The sequence below is a fragment of the Boleophthalmus pectinirostris genome, unplaced genomic scaffold (genome assembly GCF_026225935.1).
Source record: "Boleophthalmus pectinirostris isolate CB_2022bp ecotype Guang Dong unplaced genomic scaffold, ASM2622593v1 HiC_scaffold_16, whole genome shotgun sequence".
In the NCBI taxonomy this organism is placed as follows: Eukaryota; Metazoa; Chordata; class Actinopteri; order Gobiiformes; family Gobiidae; genus Boleophthalmus; species Boleophthalmus pectinirostris.
This window is the reverse complement of record NW_026571095.1, coordinates 21,872,837-21,891,498: the sequence shown is the minus strand read 5'-3', so window position 1 is coordinate 21,891,498 and position 18,662 is coordinate 21,872,837.

The following is an 18,662-nucleotide window of genomic DNA, read 5'->3' as shown; positions in this document are numbered from 1 at the left end:
TGGGCTTGTGGGTGGGTGGTTTTGATTGGGAAACATATTTTGTTTTTAAATATGCACTTCATTCATTCACTCCCACACCCACAAACACACACACACACACACACACAGTTAGTTATTATGGGTCAAATATACACTGGGATCCAGAATACACACTACTCCAGTACTTAACAAAGATGTAAGATAAGGTAAGTGTAAGAGAATTTAAGTAATTTAGCTTCCATGTACATCTCAGTTTAACATTGATTCACAAAAGTTATATTTACACCATGATCTTCCCTTGGCATACCATTGGCATACCATTATCTAAAATGTGAATATTGATGTCTAACTGGTGTCTACTGGCCTTCATAGTCTCACCACACTTGCTTTATAAACCTCCTCCTTTGGAAGCATAGTCAAGGGGCTTGAACACTCAAAGACCACTGTGTTCACATTTGAAATCATATTATGTTGACTTTTCAAGTCTCCAGGCCTGTATTATTGATGCTAAATAAACTTCTCCTGCTTAAGACATCCTGTTGGTCTCCAGCCTTTTACTTCCACTCTTTCTTGGACAAGCTGAAAACTTTGACAACAGGAAGGTAAGTTAGTGCACATTATTGTAGAGAAATTTGTTCTCTGCATTTGACCCATCCTTCAATGCCCCTGAAGCTTCTCCTCAGTGAGAACCACAGTGCAGTGCTTTGGGACACATCTACCTGAGTCAGGACTACCTTAACTGGAGGACTTTACCTATGGTGCATGTTTTGGGTTGTGAGTCAGGTCACCAATGCATGTCCCTGAGTTCAGATTATCATGATTGGTTTGATTGAGTTATGTGTTTATTTTGGGCAAGTAAGAAACTTACATTCTTTTACAACAGAACTTATAGCATTAATGAAATCATAGCAGAAATAACAACAACAAATAAGAAAAAAATGGCCCAAAAGGAGTGGGAAGAAGAAAATGTATTAATCTCACCCTCCTCTTCTAATCTAACACAAAGAGCTATATGAACTATTTACAAGTGTGGACAAAGAGTCACTGTTATGGTTTGGTAACTACCTAGTTTGGTAGTTTGGATTGGCAGGTGGATTAGCCAATCAGGGACACGAATGGACTTTTTAAATCCAAAAAAATTATAAACACTTACTAGGAAAAAGAAAAACATGATATCACAGGGGGAATTTAATTTTGTTCAGAATGGAGACCACTGAGCTCCTTCATTTCACATGCATCACTGAAATAAACAAATCTGATCAAACCTTAAAACATGCACCAGGGACTACAGGTGGAAATTAGCTCTATTGCTACAACCTGACACAATACATCTCTCCTGTTAAGGTTAATGTATTTTGTGCACTGTCCCTGTCTCATAAATAAACTAAATAAAATAAAATAATAAATCACATGGCTTTGTTTGGAGCCTGGCTCAAGGTGCAGCCCGCCTGATATGACACCCTCTGCATAAAAAATACTAAGAGATATCGTTCTGGACTTGCCAGGCTATAAACTGTGAATTTCATTTCATTTATCTTTATTTATACAGGAAGAATCCAATGAGAATACAACACTCTCTTTTTCATCAGAGCCCTGTTTAGACAAAACAAACAAAACAAATCACTGCACAGGTCCATTTAAAACATTTAAAATAAGTGCAGGTGTGATTATAGATAAAACTTCCACTTTTCATTCCAAAGTTTTGCCCTTTTCTAAATAAAATACTCTCTCATGATTGATTATTTTATCCAAAGTAATGTTCTACAATCTCAAAACCAAATATGACAGTTGGCTCTAACATAACAGCTATCTGGATTATTTCATGACACTAGATGAAAACATCCATTTATCCATTTATTCATCATTATTCATCAGCATCATTCATCCATTTATTGACATTAGATAAACCCACTGGAGACAGTGGTTATCTTGATTTCAAAGAGAGTTTGGAAGTTTGTTTTATGGTGAAACAAAGTGAGATAAGAAAAATAACCAAGCAATCAAAATGTTCCATGATGCAGCAAGAGGAATGGTTTTGTTTGGTAATCACTGTAAGATAAATTTTACGTTTGAGCTGCAAGACAGAATTGAGTCCAAAGATTACTTGATTTTTGTGGAAGATTTTAGTTGTGTTTGCTGTGAAAGTGTACTGTGTAATTTTTCTTACTTCTTTCCATAAATATATTGTTGTTTGCCGGAATGTTGCAGTGTATGGCATTAAACGAATGCATGTTGCATTTATTCCATCACAGGTTTTTATATTGCTAAAAATAACATTGAACAACATGCATTTCTTTGAGTGGGGCCACCTCTCCACAGATCCAACCTGTAACTTAGCTGTCCTTGTCTCAATCGAGATAGTTAAGTTAAATGTCATACTGTGAAATGTTCAAGGCAAAGCAATAGTATCTCCATGGCGACCACCAAAAAAGTTACATAGTGCACCATTACAGTTTTTTTAATTTATTTTTTTCAATCGCTTTGGCACTTTGGTATTTATCTTTTCAAAACTGGGATTTACAAAACATCTCACGCAATGCAGTTTTTCATTCAAAACTGATCAATCATTCCCCAAAAGCAAGTTTTATCATCAAAATTCTCACTGGGGTTCACACTTTACACAGATGAATTTTGGATTGGAAAATCTTTGCTTTGTCTAAAGCCTGTTTGTATTGTATAATGTAAAATAAAATGTATGTACACATGACCAATTCCAACTTCGATTTTGTAGTATCTGATCAAAAATATTTATTCTTTAGAAAATTTAAAGATGTTGGAATAGCAAATACATCAACACTACTTTTGTAATGTAATATGTGCTCTTGAAAATCAAACAAGACATTTACACATCTCACAGTGTGGCGTGTGTATATACATGTATACACATCACAGTGTGTATATATCTGTGTGTACATGTACACATCACAGTGTGTATATATTTGTGTACATGTACACATCACAGTGTGTATATCTGTGTGTACATGTACACATCAGTGTGTATATCTGTGTGTACATTTACACATCACAGTGTGTATATATTTGTGTACATGTACACATCACAGTGTGTATATATTTATATACATGTACAAATCACAGTGTGCATATATTTGTGTACATGTACACACATCACAGTGTGTATATATTTATATACATTTACAAATCACAGTGTGCATATATTTGTGTACATGTACACACATCACAGTGTGTATATATTTGTATACATGTACACATCACAGTGTGTATATATGTGTGTACATGTACACATCACAGTGTGTATATATTTATATACATGTACAAATCACAGTGTGCATATATTTGTGTACATGTACACACATCACAGTGTGTATATATTTGTGTACATGTACACACATCACAGTGTGTATATCTGTGTGTAGCCTCTAGTCTGTTTGTATTCTAGCTCTCTCTGTCTGATGCTTGTGGGAACTCCTTCGTTGTTAGATTTTAGGTGCTCACAAATAGTACATTTTTGCCATTATGTCTGAATTTCTATTTCAAAAGTGACAGTGTTACGGCCAACATCCTTTACCACATGAGAACAGATGTGTAGTGTTGAAAAAACAAAAGCTGAATTCATTAATCATGTACTTATGTTTATGAATAAAAGCTATGTCAAGTGTTTTGAGAAAGAGCCTGAGAACTGGGTGAACTCATGAGAACTGCTCCAAATGATGTGACCTCCTGATGTTTTTGATGCTCTTTTTATTCTCTTTCATGTGATATCCAAACTCAAATACTGTATGTGGGTAGGTGGACAAAGTGCTGCTTGGTAATAGAGACCAGCAATAAAAGTAATGACAATATACCTGCCACAGTGATATGTTTAAAAATAACACGAGGTAAATCATGAGTCACATTTATCTAACTCAACTATGTTTAAAAATGTCAATGTATTTTATCAGTGAAAAGGTTAGAAAAGAATCTGAAGACAAAGTTACAAAAAAAATGAAGTTTTTTTTTTTTAAAGCAAACAGAAGCAGCATTGACATAGCATTGAATAGCAAGTAATATCAAGAAAAATAGTTCAATGTGCAATTTGATTAAAAAGCCACATTTTCATTAACGATGTTCAGAGATAAATATAGACAAACTGCCAAGCCAATTTGATGTCACAAATTAGCGTAATCATTTGTTAATTGCTGCTTCCCGGTTTTTATAATTAGAAGCCCATATTTTTCCAGATTCTTGTAGCTTTTCTACACAAACACATTGATAGGTTGAAAAGATCAAATTAAAAATGAGGAATCTAATTTTTCATATTCTGTTTACTGTTCAAAATACGACTGAATTCCTGTTACAACCAACTGAACTAAAATGAAAAAACAACTAAATCTTTTATTTATTTCTAAATTCAGATATATTTCCATGATAACTGGATAAAAGAATGAGTTGTTCCATTATGGCTCAGGGCTGAAAATATGCTCTGTAAGTAATAGATATAATCATGTTTATTATGAAGTATTTCACTTTAGAGACAAATTAGCAGAATTACATTTCAAGCGCTTTAAATATTAACACAGCATTATAGTCACATACATCATAACAGCCAGATTTACGAATGTCATTTCTCCATTCATGGGACTGCTACTGTCAAGATTTATCTCTAGATCAGAGGTTCAAACCCCCAACTTACCAGAGGTAAGGCACTCAACATGTTGACTTCTCAGTTGCAGCATATGTGGTGCTAATTGTGTCTATAAATAAGGCTGCAAAACAAAGAAGAGCCACTTACTCTTATTCCTAACATCAGGATAAATCTACTTATATGTACTCCATTCCATTATGCCTTTACTTTACAAAAATACTCGATATATTGATAAAATTGTATGCATTTTACAATAAAATTAAAACAAAATGAACAAATTAAAAGTGATATATTGTGCAAAAATGACTCTTGTGAGCTTAAAGCCATGTTATAATGTTGTTACCTCATCAAAAACATACCTGGAGTTCTGCTTCATTCACACGTATTTGAGTAATCTTTTGTTATTACTCGATCTGCATCTCCAAAGCTCAAAAATCTCAGTTTCACCTTGTGCAACCTTGTTATAGCTACATTTCACCTTTTAGTTCAGTAAAGATTGGCAATTCCAAGGCTGAAATTATCCAAATGATTCTAGTGAAGGTGTGGAGTTTAAAAACATAACATTGTTAAAGCATTGATTTGATTTTCTTTAGTACAATAAGATACTATATAATTTGATTTTATATAAGTCATGTTCAGCTTACATCTCCTCATTTTTTAATTGAATGAAAGCAGGTATGACTCCAGCTGTTTTTTAATTCACAAATATAGTACAAAACTCATAAATTTCACGCTGTTTTTAATCTCACTATATCTCCCCAACTGTTTCAATCAAAACTCATATTTTCTATGTCATCTTCCCGCTCCAGAGCTGCCTCCCCCTCTCCTCTTTAGTACATCATGAGCTGAGCAATTAGGCAGGACTTCCTCCCTGTCAAATTGTACATTAACGCTGGTTGCCTGGAGACCTTTTAAAACCAGGTGCCCAAGCCTTTTTTTTTTTCTAGAACATTGTCAGGGTCATGTGGGGTTGATTTACAGTGGGGTGTTTTTCTGTGCAAATATTTACCAAAAATTCCCATTCAAACTTTGGACAATGGTGAATTAGAAATGCACATGCAACTATTTTTATTGTTAATTTTCCATAATAGCTATAAATGAGTTTCAGAATTTTGAAAAATCAGGCATGTTGTTGTAGCAATCAACATCTAAATATCTGATCTTTTGAATGGAGAGAAAAAAAAAAAGTGCATATAACTGGAAGCTAAAACCTAGCTTCATATGAATCAATACAGTTTTCAATCGAGAGGCTGCCATAGCTCCCTCTGTAAGTGAGACAAATTTCATGCCAATAAAAGCATTGACACACATCCACTTTATCCTGCCTCCGCTCAATTTCATTTCTCTCCAGTGACTAGGTCAGGAATCGGAATACACTAGACGGTTTGCAAGAACCCCAGAAGTGCGAATCCGGGCACCAGCCAATCAGCGAAGAGGCATTTATTCTGTTTTGAGCCATTTATTCCGAGATCGAGGATTTAAAGCCGGAACAAAGAGAATGTTTGGTGAATTTTATCAAGGGGAAAGACGTTATTGCCCTTCTTCATACGGGATTTGGTAAAAGCTTAATATACCAGTTAGTCCCGTTAGCAGCGCATTACATACATCATGACTAAATAGCAGCAATTAGTTAAATAGAAAATGTACTGTCGAGCAAATGAATTCTAATGCTGTGAGGTCAGACGGTTTCCATGAAGTAAAACCAACTGATGAATCAGGCTAGCTAAACTGCACTTCCGTTGTGGTCGGCACTTCTGGTTAAGTGGGACCACTTGGACCAAGTTCTGTCATTGTGTTCTTAGGCAAGACACTTAACCCGCATTGGGGGCCTATGCGTAGATTGGCAGCGTTGCTTCTGTCAGTTTGCCTTAGGGTACCTGTGACTAAAATACTAGATTACCCTCACCAAGTAATGAATGAATAATGACTGGGGAGCACTTTGAGAAACTTTGACAAGCCTGTAAAGCACATTACAAGTGTCAGGCATCATTTAAAAGAAGAAATTGTAAACACTTCATCACACTTAACAACTCTATTGTCTCTGGTGTCCAGGGATGAATAATAATATCAATACAAGAGCAGTATTTCTTGGCTCTGTAAGTTCTTCTTTACAATATTTTAATGAGATTTCACTTTAGGTCCATGAGTTTCCATTGTAATTAACAACTCAAAACTGAATATGTCATTTTTGGAATGCAAGCAAGAAACTGAAACCCATAAGATTATCTTAGATTGCTAATGCTTCTGTTCCCTAACTAGTTACACAGACCATATGTCTTCCAGCACAATTTGATGCCAAGTCATTGCTCCTGTCTGCTGTCCAAACTTTTCATTCTGGTGCTTTGTGGGGGCCTTATGGGGCTGACTGTGAATGACAACCGGATGTTTTTCTCTGCAAATATTTGATGAAACTTCCAGCAAGCACTCTACTTGAACCTTGGACAGTGGTGGTTGTAACTACGGGAACACCATATCCTGAATGCTATGCGTGAATAAATCAGTGGCAATGGACGTGAAAACAAAAGGTCTTGGACATAGGCACTGGACTAGAGGAGGAGCGCTCTAAATAATGTATGATGTTTTGTTTATGTTAGGTGGAACAATACAACAGAACAAATGATCTGATTTGTTTTTTGTTTGACATTTTTAAAAGGTTTTATATTATGCAAAATTAGCTTGAATTTCCGCAAAGGGTAGCAGTGGATGTAAGGGTGTTTTCATGTGAATCTTGGAGATAAATTTGAATTGGTAATGCATTGCCCACAGTAAAGCTTTTTAGTGGACTGCTAGGATGGAGAAGCAGACAGAAGCAATACCCCTGGGACTACACATATCTTGCAGTGTTTATCTTGCTGTATGATAAAAATGGAACCATAGACAAAACATGACTGCACTGCTAAAGTCAGTCCAATTTGTTGCTCGTTCTAAAAGGTCCTATCTTATACAAAATGAATTCTTCAGCTTTAACCTATGTTACAATCCTGTTACTTTATCAAAAACATACCTGGAGTTATGTAATGTTTCGTTCACACGTGTGTATAGACCAGAGTAGTTTCTGTTTGAGAGAAGAACTCAGCCTAAATGTACAGGATTTGTGTGAATGAAATAAAACACAATTTCAGGTATGTTTTAGATAAGGAAACAACATTGTAATATAAATCAGAAAACAGCCTAATATGTGCATCAAATCATTATCACACACAAGATTTTCCAGCCAATAATATGGTAAATTTATAATGGTTAAATCCAAGTTCTGACTATTACATAGACTTACATTAGTTTCCTCGAGACTAACTCTAAAGTTAAGCACAAAACTTTTTTGTCCAGAATTTTGAACATAGGATCTCATTTCCTATCTGTTCAGTCCTTGTATTTGCAGAGGTCGCTGGTGCTAGGCTAGTGCATGTCAATGGCCATAGTTAGCCTGCCTCTAAAAACAGTCTTACCCACTCCACAAAACACCCGAGACAAAACAGTTATGATGCCAGACTGTCGATGTAAATGTCTGTGTCAACAGACATAATAATTTTCTCATATATCAGTCCGCCACTGCCAAGCTTTCTATCAGGAAGTAGAACTCGCTGCTGCAGCTCAGACATAAATCCTTCAAATACAGTGTTGGTTTTACTTCTAAAATTATTCTATCAACACAGACATTCACATCGACACTCTGACATCATAACTGTTTTGCTTTGGGTGCTTTGTGGAGTGGGTATGTCTATTTTTAGTGGTAGGCTAATTATGGCCATAGACATGCACTAGCCTAGCACCAGCGACCTCTGCAAATACAAGGACTGGATGGAATATTTTAAAAAGTGTCTCCACACGTCTCCAACACTCTGGCTCACTTGGAAATGAAGTCCTATGTCCAAAATCCCAATTTGTCCCTTTAATAGTATTGTCTACTGCTTTCTGGTTAAAAACTCAGTGCTGCCTCCAGTGAACAATACAATTTCAAGTCCAGTGTGACATCACTCATGACTGCCATGATTACAACTGGGTGTTTCTGATTACACCTGGCTGCAGGGCAGAGTCTGAAGTGTGGATACATGTTAGACCAATCACATTGTTCCTTATTTCTCCAGACCCTGCCCTTCCTCTCGCTCACTGGTCCCTTTAATCCTACAGGTACTGCTCAGTTTAACAATTCCATGGGCAGAGAGTAAGAGTTTAGTCCCACTTTAACCACAGTTTGTATTTGCCTATCTCTTATCTCTAAAGGTCCACTATGCAACTTTTCTGGTGGTGGGTCTGGTGTGCTGTGTTTGTCTCCATGGAAATATTAATGCTATGCCTGGAATGTTCCACAGCTGGCATTTTTACAGGTCTTTTACCTCCTCAAAATAACCTTGAAAAAGTCCATGAGTGAGCCTTGTTGGGTCAGTTGTTCAGGCAAAGCAATTACATCACCATGGAGATCAGGCCCTCCAGAAAAGTTACATGGTGCACCTTTAACCTAAACCCTAACGTTAACTTATTTTAATCCTTCTCTGAACTTTAAAGCACATTGTTCATCTCATAATATTGGATTTATTCAGTTGCGTTCTGACTTTTGTCCCCATCATGATGGAAAGTCGCCATGATATGAGTGTGTGTACAGATTTTAGTGTGATAAATACCATTTTATTGTTGCTGTGTCCTTGGTCAATACACTTCACCCACTTAGTATGAATGTGATATTTGAGATTTTGAGAGACTCTTGAATGTAGTGCATTATTTCATCATTTTTGTAACCCATTATCCTAGCTACTCGAGTTTAGCCTTTTTAAACTTGTGCTGTTTATTTTGTTCATTGTTCATTGTTCATTCATTCGGTAAAAATCTAGGAAACAATAATCTGAGGTGTTTGTTTTTAATATTTTTGTATATTTCAACTAATCTCTTTTAAAGGGCATATACAAACTGATCTGTGTTATGTTTCCTCATCACAAACATACCTGTTGTGTTTTCATTCACACAAACTCTTCTCTCGAACAGAAAACACTCTGTTCCACTTTGTGATGTCATGTGGTAATACATGGAAGTGTTCCACTGTGTTTTTAAACTCCGTTCACCTTCACTAGAATCATTTGAATAATTCCAGCCTTGGATTTGCTCATCTCTACTGAACTAAAGCAGACTTGAAAAATACCACTTCGTGACATCACAAAGTGGAATTTTGAGCATTTTGAGCTTTAGAAAGGTAGACAGACTTATAGCAATGGCTTACTCAAACATGTGTGAATGAAACAAAACACAAATCCAGATATCGTTAGCCTAATAGCATAGTTGCTTAAATCATAATTGAAAGTTTTCAGAAAACAAGAAAAGACGCATAAGGCAGACAGTGATTTTAGATTCTAACAAGCATTCTGAGGACTGAGGCTGAGGACACAGGCAATAAGGCAGGGTGATGGAGCAGTGGTAGGAGCATAAAGTTAGATATCACAATTTGGCCACAAAATGTTACGGAATCACTGGTCGGACCCAAATATGCAATAACAAAAAGTATTTATTAACTAAAATAGTCGTGGACAGGGGGATAGATTCCAGGGGAGGTAGGACGGGTCCAGGTTGGCTGAAGTGCAATGGTGAAGAGGCTGACCAGAGGCTTGCGGAACAGATGGTAACGGGATGAGGCTGGCTCCAAAACGGTTGAACTGGGGAACAGACAAAAGTAAACAGATTAGAGGCAAAAACCTTCAAAATGCTCAAAAACACAAAAAGCCTGAGTTGTTCACCACTTGGTTGACGGAACGATCAGGCACTGGAGAGCAGGTCAGCAGGTCTTTTATTGCCGCTTTATTGATTACTGACGAGGATCAGGAGTGGAGCTCAGCAGGTGAGATGATTTGGGGGTCCCAAATCATCTCACCAGTAAGCCAGTAAGTCAATACAGAGAGAGAGGGAGCAGGGAAAGGAGGGGTAGGAGGAGTAGGAGGAGCAGGGAGAACCCTCACACAAAAATGACATAGGCAATTACGCTCTTAGGCTAACGATATGTTTTTAGTGAGGTAACAACATTATAATATGGCTTAAAGCTCACAAGAGTCAATTTACAGTAATATAAGATCTTTAACATTCGTATGCACTACTAAATTGCACATTGCGATTTGGCATGTTTTACGTCAGATGCCCTACCACTTAATCTCCTTCACCACTTCGATCTCTTGAGATATTTTCATGTCCAATCTCCTCTTCTCTTCTTATACTAAGCCTAATTTATTGGAACAAGATTTACTTTAAAGCTGCAGACATAATTAACTGTTGTAAGGAGTGAGAGTCCTATCCCAAAGGATCTCAGAGACTTTAGAACAAAACTCAGCCACTTGAAAACAAATTATAGCACATGAAATTCTAGTCTTAATTGCAAACGCTCCGTATGCATGATCTTCTGTTCCAGCTCATTTGAATGTTGTGAACCAAATCATGCAAATACTGAAAGATTAGGCCATTCCTCGGGCTCATGTATAATCTAATTGTGATGGAGCTCATAAAGTCTTCAAATTGCAGCGTCCAAAGACATAATTAATCCAGTTTTTCACTTGGATGAATACTGATTTTAACAATCCACGACCATTTATCAGGAGTGGCAGCCTCTCAGTGTGGCAAGATTCATTACAGGCTTGTGGCTGATATTCTTGAGAAACAAAAGGGATAATTTGCTATAGAGATAGTGCTAAAGTGAGCCTGGGGTACAAGATGTAATTGTTCCAAAGTTAGTTATTATTAGAAAATAATGTAATAATGATGATGATAATTGATACACTGCAGTGACATCACGCTGGGGGTGTTCTACATGTATCTCTATTGGCAGACTGTTCAACAGTTACCATGGTGGCACATTGCACACATTAGCAAGTTTTAGGCATGCATGCCAGGTGGCTAGGTGGTGATGTATGTGACGTAAACGTGTACGCGATGTGAGTAGATCTGAGCAGAGTTTTGCGTCTTGTGCAGTCTAGATGGAAACACTACGGTAGAGCGTATTCATCTTTTCCACTCTGGAGGGTGGTTTCAGATTTTTGCGTTTTTAAGCCCCCAAACCGCCATTACCGTTTAAATGAAAGGCACTTCCGATAAAATATTTTGTTACCCACAAGCATTCTCATGTAAACAGGCCCTTATGCAACAACATGCTCAAGTCACTTTTTTTATTGTTTCATTCCATACTGACAGTGAGGAAGGCTGCCAATCTGCGCTATCAGCCCCTCGAAGCACCACCAATCACTCACATGCACAGCACATTTATACAAGGCAAAATGTCTTGCCCAAGGATACAATGGCACCGCAGTATGCACTAGACTAGAGCCACTGCTGCCTCTTATAGTACCTGCATAATCTCCAAATGCAAATCACACTGATACATCTTATAAAAGTGTATGTGAAAGAGTGTACCCATTAACACCCATTTCCAGTCGTGTTTGTTCAGAAAGCTGAGGGCGAGTGGCACAAATGAGCCTCAGTGCAGAGAGCCATTCTGCAGAGACACCCTGAAGGCAAAGAACTCATCAGACTGATCAAATAGATTTATTCATCCTGTACAAAGCAGCATGCGCTAACCCAAGACTCTACCTTTATGTTTCAAAAGCGACATCGGCCATGACATGGGCTTGTCCACTTAAATGTGTAGCCCCAGGCAACAGTGTGTCGGAGTGGATGATTGGTCAGTAAAAAAAATGTAAAAGAAATTACTATGAATACTGAGCCCTATAGAATGTATAAAGCACATTAGTGTGAAGAAATATAGAGCTCTTTTAAAAATATGACTTTCAAATACTGGAGAAAGCATTGCTCCTACTACCTAACACCAGCTAATGAAACAACAAGTAATACCACGTTGAGATGTCCAAATTAGAAAAATCCAATGTAGGAGTAGTACAAAGTAGTTTGGAAGCTGTATTCTTATTGTATTTGCACAGTGTTGTGTTTCATAATTTCTATGCCTCTTTATTTTTTGTATCTTAACATAACTCCATTCAAAGTATATTCTAATATGGTTACATTAAAGTCAATTTACTTATCATTATAATTGATTGCATATGTTTTATTCTCCTGCTGTTCTTATAAGTTGTGTCACAACATTGGAATCCCCCTTTTTGTGGGACAAATAAGCTTATCTTATTTTAATAACATGTAACTGAACGAATACCAGCTCAAATGTCCCAGCTCATACATCCCATTCTCTCAGCTTAAACGGCCTTTAGTTGGCCATGTCACGCACTGTCGTGTATCTATATCATAATAAAATGAAATCTGAATGTAGTGAGACCAAATGTCGAGCCTTGTTTATGTCATTTCATTTTACCGTGTGTGTGTGTGTGTGTGTGTGTGTGTGTGTGTGTGTGTGTGTATAATATATATATATATATATATATATATAGAGAGAGAGAGAGAGAGAGATAGAGAGAGAGAGAGAGAGAGAGAGAGAGAGAGAGAGAGAGAGAGAGAGTATAGATATATATATATATATATATATATAGAGCAGCTGGTTAGCTCAATTGGGAAGTCACTGGACTTTCACATGGGAGACCCGGGTTCAAATCCCCCCCTCTGACGGGGCTAACCAGTGTGGGTCCTGGGCAAGACCCTTCGTGCTACTGCCCACCTCATACAATGATGAGAGAGAAAGAAACGTATGACATGCCGGCTCAGACGTCGCCCGGCCAAACAAGGTCTGCATCAGGTGCTGGGGAACCAGGGCACCTTGATGAAAAATGGGCTACTGGAACACGGCGGAAATGGGTGAGATGCGAGAACAAGGCTCTGTGCCAGGGATTGTACCAGAGATTGGGTACGAAACCCCAATAAGTATCACGCTGAGCGAGGCAGCGACTGACCTGAAAGATAAGATCATGGCCCGAATGAACACAAGGCAACCCCGATGCCGGTTACAGAGGCTAAGTGAAGTACCATCTGAAAGTCTCCTAGACGATGTGAATGCAGCACTGACAGTGATCCCTACCACAACAATCACTGAAACCAATGAGCTGATATACACTTCAGCAGCAGTGATCCTAGATGTGTTGGGCTATAAGAGCAACCATGGGAGCCATGGCAAAGACGGTTAGAGGCTAAAATCAAGGAGGTGCGGAGAGAAGTGAGCCAACTGTCAGAGGCCCAGAAAGGTGCAATGAAAAAGCAAGTGCCCAAGAGGTACAACCAGTTGCCCATACCTGAAGCACTCGAAACTGCCAAACAAAGGCTCCAAGCCTTGGCCAGCCGCCTAAAGAGGTACACACGAGATAACGAGGCCAGACGAATAAACCGGCTGTTCGCAACACAACTGGCGAAAGTGTACGCTCAGTGGCAGGGTAATAACAGCAGAGCATACCCACCAAGGCTGGAGACTAAGAGGTACTGGAAAGGCATATGGGAAAGGGGAGGCATCACATAACACCGATGCACAGTGGCTGGTGAATCTGAGAGAAGACCACAACATGGAAGCTCATGTCAGGCATCATTGCGGCTAAGATAAGTGGGCACATGAATCAATACATGAGTGCAGCACAGAAGGGTATCGGCAAAAACACCAGGGGAGCCAAACACCAACTCCTGGTTGACCGAACAGTCGCCCGCGACTGCAGAACCCGTAAGACCAACCTGTGCACTGCCTGGATTGATTACAAGAAAGCCTACGACTCAATGCCACACACATGGATCACTGAGTGCTTGAAGCTGTACAATATCAACAGGACTCTAAGGGCGTTCATTGCGAACTCGATGCGGTTGTGGAAAACCACCCTTGAAGCCAAGGGGAAGCCACTTGCACATGTGTCCATCAAATGTGGCATATACCAAGGAGACTCACTGTCCCCACTACTGTTCTGCATAGGCCTGAACCCTCAGCCAAATAATCGACCGCACTGGCTATGGATACCGACTCAGAAACGGGGCCACCATCAGTCACCTCCTCTACATGGATGACATCAAGCTGTACGCTAAGAGTGAGCGAGACATCGACTCACTGATCCACACCACAAGGATCTACAGTACAGACATTGGGATGTCATTCGGGCTTGAGAAATGTAGCAGGATGGTGACAAAGAGAGGGAAGGTAGTCCACACAGAGGGGGTGTCACTCCCAGAGGGAACAATAGCAGACGTTGAGGACAGTTACAAGTACCTTGGTATCCCACAAGCAAATGGCAACCTCGAAGAGGCAACAAGGAAAGCGGCTACGGCCAAATACCTGCAAAGAGTGAGGCAAGTCCTTAGAAGCCAGCTCAATGGCAAGAACAAGGTGCAGGCAATCAACAGCTACGCCCTGCCAGTGATCAGATACCCTGCAGGGATTGTAAGCTGGCCAAAGGAGGAGATACAGACCACAGATGTTAAGACACGAAAGCTCCTGACCATGCATGGAGGGTTCCATCCCAAATCCAGCACCCTGAGACTGTACGCAGGCCGGAAGGAAGGGGGCCGAGGACTAGTGAGTGTGGGAACCACTGTCCAGGATGAAACATCCAAGCTCCTTGAGTACATCAAGGACAAGGCCCCGGCAGATGAGGTGCTCAGAGAATGTCTCAGACAATGGGGTCCAGAGGAAGAGGTGCTGGAGGGACCATCATGGCAGGACAAACCCCTACATGGGGCGTACCACCGGAACATAACTGAAGTGGCTGATATCAAGAAATCCTACCAATGGCTTGAGAGGGCTGGTCTGAAGGACAGCACAGAGGCACTGATCCTGGCTGCTCAGGAGCAGGCCCTGGGCACTCGAGCAATAGAGGCCCAGATCTACCACACCAGACAAGACCCACGGTGTAGACTGTGCAAAGAGGCTCCTGAGACAGTCCAGCACATAACTGCGGGGTGTAAGATGCTGGCAGGGAAAGCATACATGGAGCGACATAACCAAGTGGCGGGCATAGTGTACAGAAACATCTGTGCAGAGTACGGGCTGGAAACCCCAGGATCAAGGTGGGAAACACCTCCAAAGGTTGTGGAGAATGACCGAGCCAAGATCCTGTGGGACTTCCAGATACAGACTGACAGAATGGTGATGGCGAACCAACCAGACATAGTGGTGGTGGATAAGAAACAGAGCAGAGCCGTGGTGGTTGACATCGCAATACCAAGCGATGGTAATATCAGGAAAAAGGAACACGAGAAGCTAGAGAAATACCAGGGGCTCAAGGAAGAGCTGGAGAGAGCCTGGAAAGTAAAGGCATCAGTGGTGCCTGTGGTGATCGGAGCACTCGGGGCTGTAACCCCCAAACTGGAAGAGTGGCTACAACAGATACCGGGAAAAACAATGGACATCTCAGTCCAGAAAAGTGCAGTACTGGGAACAGCAAAGATACTGCGCAGAACTCTCAAGCTCCCAGGCCTCTGGTAGAGGACCCGAGCTGAATGAGGGTGAGAGAGACCTACCACCGTGGAAGGTGAGAAACACATTTTTTTTTTTTTTTTTTTTTTTTTATATATATGTTGATTTGGGAAGAAATATTAATTATTTCTTTACCTGCTTTCCATGAACATAATTTGTAAGCAGCGCAACATAAGAAACTTAGAAATTTATAGTTGTTGTTCAAAAATCATTCAGAATCACTTTTAGGAAGGTCTTAACTATGTATTTCATTGAAATATGTAAGATAAAATCCTGAAATAGTTGTAGCACAGTTGAGACCACATCATTTTTGCATGTTTTTTAAATTTTTTTTTACAATATTAACAAATGTGTTGAGATATATTGTAACTTGTGTGTGTACAATATATAATCACAAAAAATGTTTTATTTATTTATTTATTTTTGATATGTATTTAAATTAGCTAGCTTAGTTTCAAAAAGGGTACAATTCAGGGGGACTTTTCAGCTAGCGGGACATTCCATCTGGTTCCCAACTGAACCTATAAGTGGCAAAACCAAACAATATTATTAAAGGTCCTATATTAAACAAAACTGACTTTTGTCAGTTTTAAGCCATCTCAGAATGTTGTTACCTCATGAAAAACATAACCAGAGTTATGTTTTGTTTTACTGACACAAGTCTGTCTACATCTCCAAACCATAAAATGCTTTGTCATGTCATGGCAGTTTTCAAGTTAATAGCTTCCTTTTACCTTCAGTTAGAGATTGACAATTCTAGTGCTGAAACCATCCAAATGACTGAAGGTGTATGGAGTTTAATAACACAGTGGAGCACATAACAAGCTGGAACAGTGTTTTTCATTTGAGAGAAGAGCTTAGCCTAAATATGCAGAGTTTGTGTGTTCAAAAGAAGCAAAATACAACTCCAGGTCTGTTTTTAATGAGGAAACAACATCATAACATAGATCAGAAAAAAGCATAATATGTGCCCTTAAACTAAACAATATCTTTAGAATATTACCTGCACTTAGTCTGACCTGTGTGTTGGTTACCTCACATAGCCTTAATAAAACAAAATATAATGAACAAGTAGTTTATTAACAGTTTACTAAGAATGATTCAGACATAACCAGCCAAGAGTTGATGTATTAATTAAGTATTTACTAAGTCTGAATCATTGCTCGAGTCTTTGTTCATGCTTTATTAGGGCTGTTTAAAGAGTAATTATTATAAAGCATTAACATTATATCTGTGATAAAAGCCGATGGATATTTTGTATGCAGATGTAGTTTGGATCTTTGGATCCTGACCCTCCCCGACCTCTTCCAGATGGCATTTTCTCTTAAGGCAATGTCATCTGAATTCATTAGAAGTACCTACGTTTATTTGTTATGTTTTCAAAAGGGAGTTTAAGGGGAAAAACAGACATGCCCCGTAGTTCATTTTGTTACGTACATTTATGGGAAAAAAAAGAGATCAAGGCCAGATGTGGGTTATTTGGGAATTGTGCCATTTGGCTAGTGTGCATGCTAATTTAATAGGTTATTTTTGCAGGGTAAACGTGAAGTCAATAAGTTTGTTCTCAACAGACAGGCTTTTTTAAATCAACAGTGTTGCTGTAATGTTGTTTGTGAGGGTGATGTTCAGTGGCACAGATCAACTCACATGTTGTTGTCTTAATTAAGTACATTATTTGTGCTCAAATTGTGTTAAAACAAAGATCAGATTAAAAGTGAACCTGAGTAACAAGGCTTCAAAGAGAGTTGTGCCTCCAGTTAGCTGTAACCCCTACAAGGATTATTAATGACCTGAAAGGAATCAATAAAATATTCACTAGATGTCATTTTAGGTTGAGTTTGACAGAAAAGTGATATGGTGTATTGCATCTAATGTGGTTATAGACTGTGTAGATAAGTGGCAAGCGCTGTCCATGGTCTTGCTGATCCTGTAGAAACACTATGTCACTTAAAATTCACACCTAATTAATTAAATCACAGATGTTAACAAGCCAATGTAATCTTTATGGATGAGTTGGATCAGGCAGAGCCCCTGAAGTACTCGAAGAAGGTAATACAAAATCAGCTTTAATTGCCATGGTTAGTGAACAAAAATCCACAAAACAGGAATATGAATATAATAATATAGCAAGTATGAATAGGTATAGTTTAGTATGATGAAAAAGTATGACTGTTGCCATAGCAATTAACAATTCAAGACAAAATATTATATCATTTGAATGGTATATAACAGGTGACACCCATGAATAGTACAATACTGAGGACAAGTTAGAATCTTTAAGTCAATTGTCTTTTGCAAGGACCTTAAGACATAAGAATAATTTTGAGCTTTGGAGATGTATACAGACAACAATAAAAGGATTACTCCAACATGTGTGAATAAACAAAACACAGCAAGAGGTATTATTCTGCCTCCACTAATGTTTAGGAGCTAGCTTTGTAGATAGCGAACAGTTTCTCCAGTAAACATTCTGGAAGCTTCTTGCTGTTTTGGGCATTTACGGAAGAGCTAATTGTAAAACTCTAACATACAAAAAATAAATGCATGTTACAATTATGTTTTCGCATTTAAAAGAACAAAGAATAAGTAGCTACATAAACAATGTAGAGCAGCTTAATAATTCAATATATATAACAGTAACATTAGTTGGACTTCATAAAAACATCTATAAAACAAGCGATTGGCATCATGCTAACATTAATGGAAATTTTCATAGACATGCTAACGCTAGTAGCGTCTTATATTTAGCTGGAATTTCAAACTATAAAA